Source organism: Mesocricetus auratus, unplaced genomic scaffold, assembly GCF_017639785.1.
Source record: "Mesocricetus auratus isolate SY011 unplaced genomic scaffold, BCM_Maur_2.0 Super-Scaffold_4256, whole genome shotgun sequence".
In the NCBI taxonomy this organism is placed as follows: domain Eukaryota; kingdom Metazoa; phylum Chordata; class Mammalia; order Rodentia; family Cricetidae; genus Mesocricetus; species Mesocricetus auratus.
Window position 1 is genome coordinate 27,158,318 of NW_024429182.1, and position 6,913 is coordinate 27,165,230.

The 6,913-nt window shown below is 38.0% G+C and overlaps 1 pseudogene; it reads left to right on the forward strand.

Annotated features, from left to right (window-relative positions):
• Nucleotides 1-913: 913 nt before the first annotated feature.
• LOC101824216 lies at nt 914-2,294 on the forward strand (annotated as a pseudogene).
• Nucleotides 2,295-6,913: the final 4,619 nt, after the last annotated feature.

Below are 6,913 nucleotides of genomic sequence, written 5' to 3' on the forward strand. Positions count from 1 at the left end.
TAAGGGGTCAGCATGGGATTGATTCAGACATCTCTCCTACCGAAACTGGGTGACAGAGAGGAGGCCTTGGCAATCTGTGGGACCTTGGAGAGTACAGCAGTATTTATTCTTGGCATACAGAGGGACTCTTGGAACCCTTACCATGCGGAGTGGTGCTCTCTCAGCCTGGACACATGGGAAAGAACCTAGGCCCTTCCCAGGATGATGTGACAGACTCTGAAAATCCCTCATGGAAGCCCTTGACCACCCTGGGGAGCAGAGGGGGGATGGAGTGGGGGTAAGGGGTTGGAAGGATTGGGGACTGGGGGTGGAGGGGAGGGAGAGGGAATTGAGAGTGACATGTTGAATAAAAAATATGAAAAATATCACACTGTAATTATACAGCTATCATATCATGAGATAACTTAGATCAATTAAGGATTCTTCTGATGGATAAAGCAATACAAAAGCTGTTCTTGGCATTATAATTTTGTGAATGCATTAGGTGTTTCTTGCTGTAGATTCTTCCTGTAGCTTATTCCTTTATGTATATAATTTTAGGCAATATAATTTGTTTATTTTACTGAAATAATATCTTGTAGTTATATTGTTAAACTGTGTGTATTTAATACATAGGAATGATCGCAAATGAAATTCATATGGTAGATGATAGAACCAACCTTACAAATTTTAAAGTGAAGCCTTGAGTAGTAATGAAGAAAATAATTTCTTTGTGTAGAAAACACTAAATACTTAACCCATTTCAAAGTATGAATAGCATTTACAATGTAAATAAGTATATGAACATGTACATGTAACAATTCAGTATTATACATATCAAGCCAGTGGATAGAGCGAAATAGAGACTAATTTTTTTAATGTTTTCTTTCACCATGAGTCAGTGATCCCTCTGGGGGACAGCGGCATAGGAAACATGAACAACAAGCCATTCACTAAGCAGCTGGAGTGGGTGGAGCACCTGAAGGAATGTAAGCAGTTGAAAAGAAACAAGTGTGGATGCTGTGTAGAAGACTAAGGAAATTTTAACAAAAGAATCAAATGTACAAGAGGTTGACTGTCCTGTTACTGTCTACGGAGATGTGCATGGCCAATCCCATGACTTCATGGAATTCTTCCAAATTGGTGACAAATCACAAGATAAACTATCTATATCTATCCATGTGTGACTACGTAGACAATGGTTATTATTCTCTGAATAATATGACTCTTGTAGCACTAAAGGTACGGTATACAGAGTGCATTACAATATTGCAAGGAAATAATGAAAACTGACAGATCACCCAAGTATATGGCTTTAATGGTAAATATATCTGAAAGCATGGAAATGCCAACCCATGGAAATACTTTACAGACCTCTTTGATTATCTTCCACTTACAGTTCTAGTAGATGGAAGGATAGTCTGTGTCCATGGCAACCTCTCCCCACCCACAGATACTCTCGATCTTATAAGATCCCAGAATCATTGATAAGAATTTCCACATGAGGACCCAGTCTGTGATCTGTTGTGTTCAGATCCCAATGAATATGACATATGGAGCATTTCATCACATGGTACTGAATACCCATTTGGACAAGATATTTCTGAAACATTTTACCAGGTCAATGCCAGTGGTCTCACACTGTTGCTTCTTGCTCACCAGTTTGTAGCAGAAGGATAAAACTGGCACCCTGATATGTATGTGGTTACTAGTTTTATTGCACCCAATTACTGCTAACATTGTGGGAACCAGGCTGTTATCACAGAATTAAATGACACTTCAAAATATTCTTTTCTTCAGCTTGACCTAGCCACTCATGCACAGAGCCTCATATGACCAGATGACCTCTATACTACTTCCTATAAATTCCTCCCCAGGACACTCATTGTATGTGGAAGTACACCTGACTTTGTGTGTGTGTGTGTGTGTGTGTGTGTATGTGTGTGTATCAGTTGTCTATGAGGTTTTGTAAAAACTTTTCATGTCAAATTAAACTACATCATGGATTAAACTGGTCATACTGGTGTTGAGCTTTTAGCACACTTTGATACTGAGCTTCAGTAGATGTCCTAGAACAGGCAGCCTAATGGTGTGCCTGCTGTGTTGCAGAAACCATTTTTTCTTGAATGGTTAAGAAAACAAATGTCACTGACTGCTTCATCTCCTTTGTCTTACTTGGGAATTTAGTTACAATGTTTACCTGGCATGGATTAGTAGAGTTGGAGTACAATTTTTAAGAATTCACAAGCTGACTTCCACTTAATTCATCACCATTTATTTCACTGTAATGTATAACTAACTGAAGAAGAGATCCTTGGAAGCATGTTGTCATAACATTAAAGAGATTTTCATTTATTGAAACGAAATCACTATTTGATGTTGGTCTGCATTATTTCTGTATATTTGTAATGATTGCGCTTGCATCCTATTTGGTGTACAAATAAACTTACCGATTTCAACAAGCAAAAGAAAAGTTTTATTTCTTTAATATCCTGAATAATTTCCATTGCATGTTAACAGTGGTGTTAGCCTCCAAAACAATACAGATAAACCCTGTCTCGTAAAAACAAACAAAAAAAAAAACCAGTGCTGTTGGCAACTATTTTGCTGATTGAAGATTGTTTTCATAATTTCCATGAACTTACACCTAGGAACATTCTATTTGCTTATGTTGCTTAGCTGAAAATTGAATAGAGCAAGTGTAAGTACTCAGTGATGACTTACACCAGGCAATTTTTCTGAGGAATGAACAAGCATGTTTTGCATTATTTTGCAATTTTGATAACACTACATTTTTATTTTGATATATAAATTTGAGATTTGTAGATGCATATTTGAGAAAGTTATGGATATTTGTCTCTTTCAGATTGGCATAGGCAGTGTGAAATGAGTAAATAGAGAAATGTAAGACTGAAACTCTAGGCCACTGGAAAACTAACAACTGACAATTCAAGAACACCATTGACACCAAATGCAAAGTTATTTAAGACAGTAATGCCACCCAACAATCAATATTTACTCTAGCATTTGGAAGTATGCCATGGTTACGTAACTGCATAATGTTTCATTCAAGCACACACATGTCCTAAACTATACGTGTCTCACTATATTCCCTCTTCTTCACAGCTGGTAAAACTCTCAGGAAATCAAAGTAGAATCTCAATTATTACTCCCTCTCCTCATTTTTGAAATTTGTTCTCTTTGGTAGAACTAACCTTAGTTCGCTACTGAGTCATTAAAATGTGAAAGGTTCAACTCGAGATGTGCTTTAAGTTAAATAAAATCCCTGGCATAAAAATGGACTTTGGGTGCCCATCCCACAATGAGGGATGCTCTCTGACTAGACTCTTGGGGAGGGCCTAGGTCCTGCTCTGAACGAAATGACAGACTTTGGAGATTCTCCATGGAGGGCCTCACCCTCCCTGGGGAACAGAGTGGGAATTGGGTGGGGGGGCTGAAGGGACTGGTGGAGGGCAGGGGAGGAGAGGGAGCTGGGATTGACATGTGAAGCAAGCTTGTTTATAATTTAAATAAAAAATCAATATTCTCTCTACAAAAAACAGAATAGTTATTTATTTAGATTGCTGGTGGGTAGTAGAGAAAATAACATTGTCTAATCACCCTAATCATTGTCTTGCATTGAGAAGAATCATATTTGGAAAGGGCACTTTTCTCCTGAGATGAATTTATCAAAGCCCCGAACCACTGTATTTACTTATGTAGAAATGACTGCGAAACAGTTGAAGAAGGACAGTAAAAGATGTAATGGGACAAGGAAGGGAGATAGAGGAGAAAATGGAATTATGTATCTCAGAGTAAAGTTTTATGTAAGTCTGTTTTTCATTAATTGGATCCCACAGACAGAGTCACTTATAAAGCAAGAAGTTTTATCCTTTCGTGATTTATAGGCAAGGAGTTCATAGGCCAGATGTTTTTATTTTATTTTATTTGTTTATTGGTTCATGTTTTGCCAGTGGGTAAGAACTCTAAGCAGAGGAAACACACACACACCCCACAGTAAAAACAGCTCCAGTTGAGATCTTTGTAACAGACCCATGGTAAAGATGATCATTAAACCACAAATTCGTGAATTCATTAACCCATTCACTAGTCACCTCTTAAATGCCCACCACCTAATACCTCACAATGTGGAATAAATGAAAACATGGATGTTGATTAGTCAGGTATTCCTTAACAAATGGTGAACTAAAGGTCTGAGCCCAGAAAATACTTAGGAAAAAACACATAAAATCATATCTAGACTAACAGAGATAATCTAAATTAATGTAATGTAAAACAAAAATGTATTATATTTACAGTTGTAACCTTACTTTAGTAAAATATGGCTTCTGCTATAAATTAGATGAACACAGATGAAAACATGAGAAGAAATTCAAATCTCTTTCATGCCCATTTTTTTTCCTGTACCTGAGTTCTAACCCTGCATATGGCTTTGAAGACACTCAACTTTGTCTACAGTTGGATAAATTTAAGTTTACATATATCAATCTACATTTATCAATTGTTATAAGAGTGGCAATATTAACCTGTATCATGCACTGCCTTTATTATGTTCAACTAATTAAACAAAAGGATTGGATTGGACGTCTAAACTTGGCTGAAGGTACATGAGGAAATTTATTTCAATATACCGTGTTCGTTTTATTTTCCATTGTTATTTCTGTCTAAGAATCCTGGCTTCGCCGGGCGGTAGTGGCACACGCCTTTAATCCCAGCACTCGGGAGGCAGAGGCAGATGGATCAACAGCCTCCAAAACAATACAGAGAAACCCTGTCTCGTAAAACCAAAAAAAAAAGTTGCCAAGAATCCTGGCTTCTCTTATTTTGATACGTAATCGCAAGGAAGCATCACTGGCAGGATAATTCATTATTTAAAGGGTTCTTTTGAGAATATATTAAATTTCCCTAGGTATTGAGAAGTTTTTGTATGTTAAACTTTCATTTTAGAAGGCAAGGTTCTCTTGAACATATATAATATTTCCCTATATATTAATAGGCTTTTGTGTGTGAAACTTTCATTTGGAAGACAATGTTGGTAAGTCTGCAAAGGCAAAAGGACTATTCATGCTGCAATGAATTTTCTTCCAATCTTCAGGATCAATAAAGATATGGTAAACTAGCTCTTACATATGTTGTGTATTCTTTCCAACTTGGTATTTTCTGGAAATAAATTTCTATTACATTATTAAAATTTTAATTTCTTTTATTCTGTCTATACCTTAATTGAAGATTAAGGACAATTGAGGATATTTATTTATGTTACTCTGGAAATAATTGTGAAAATGTTGAATGAGTCTTTCTGTTATTACCCACAGGATAAGCAGTCATATTCATCATGTCCCATTTTGTTCTTTCTGAGCAGTTTGCTGACAGCTATATGCTTGGTCTAGAGCTTGTGCAGACATGTTTTCTGGAGCAGCATCACAGGAACTGCATTATCACAACCCTTGTAGTTTATTTGAAGTGGGCCAATTGCTTAGTAACAATAAACTGTATTTAAAGAGAGGTTGAAACCTTTTGGCTTCACTTGGAAGTGAAATGATTGGCTCTGTGATCAAGACTTCCCTTTTTCTTTGAGTTGTGAACAAAGCGTCTTCCAAAGAAACAGAACAAAACCCGTGAGACAAGATGAAAATACTCCCCAAGGAGAGTGAGGCCCTCCATAGGGGATATCCAGAGTTTGTCATTTCATTCAGGGCAGGGCCTAGGCCCACCCCTAAGAGTCCAGGCTGAGAGAGCATTCCTCATTGTGGGATGGGCACCCAGAGTCCATTTGTATGCCAGGGATAAATACTGATCTACTACACAAGGCCCCATAGATTGCCTAGGCCTCCTCATTGACACCCACATTTAGGGTGTCTGGATCAGGCCCATGCTGGACTCCCAGCCATCAGTCTGGGAGTTCAGGTCAGCTGTTTCTGTGGGTTAAGCAAAGGAGTCAAGACTGGGCTTGTTTAATCCATAGACTATTTTTAACACAATAAAATAGTACTTGCATGGTTAATTCAGTAAACTACATTTTAAGTTTAATTGAAATCAATGGTTTTTGAAATTTTAAAATAAACATAAAATAATGATGGCAGAATAAAAATACTATCAGTTTCTTTGAGAAATGGGATGGAATGTAGTCACTATTAACTCAAATTTCTGAAAATAGACAGAAAATCATTTTTACTGTAAATGGAGTAAAGCCTCTCCATGATGATTTCTTATCTGATCAATTTCTTGCCATTTGTAGACAAGATATACCAGAGGCAGAGATCCAATTACAAAAGCAGACGTGATCATGTCAAAAGATCTATAAATGAGTGAGAACATACCATGTTTCTCTTTTTGTTTTATATTTTTTGTTTTTGTTTTTCTTTTAGATTTTTTTATTATTTTAATTTTAAATAGCTAGTTTTACATGTCAATCCCAGTTCCCTCTCCCTCTCCATCTCCTGAACCCCCCCCCCCCCCCAGCCTCCCATCCTATTGCCAATTCCTTCCATATAGGGGATATCTACAGTCTGTCATTTCATTCAGGGCAGGGTCCAAGCACTCCCCTAAGAGGCCAGGTTGAGAGAACATCCCTCTTTGTGTTATGGACACACGATGTCTGTTTGTATGCCAGGGATAAACACTGATCCACTGCTCAGGGTCCCATAGGTTGCCCAGGCCTCCTCACTGACTCTCACATTCGGGGGGGTCTGGATCGGTCCCATGCTGGCCTCCCAGCTGTCGGTCTGGGGTCCAAGAGCTCTCTCCTGTTCAGATCAGCTGCTGGTTTTGCCAGCCCATTCTTTGCCAATTTGCTCATCGCTCCTCTCTCTCTGTCACTGAGTTTCTTGGGTTCCGTTCAGGGTTTAACTGTGGGTGTTTGCCTCTGCTTCCATCAGTCACTGGATGAAGGCTCCAGGATGGTTATAGACAT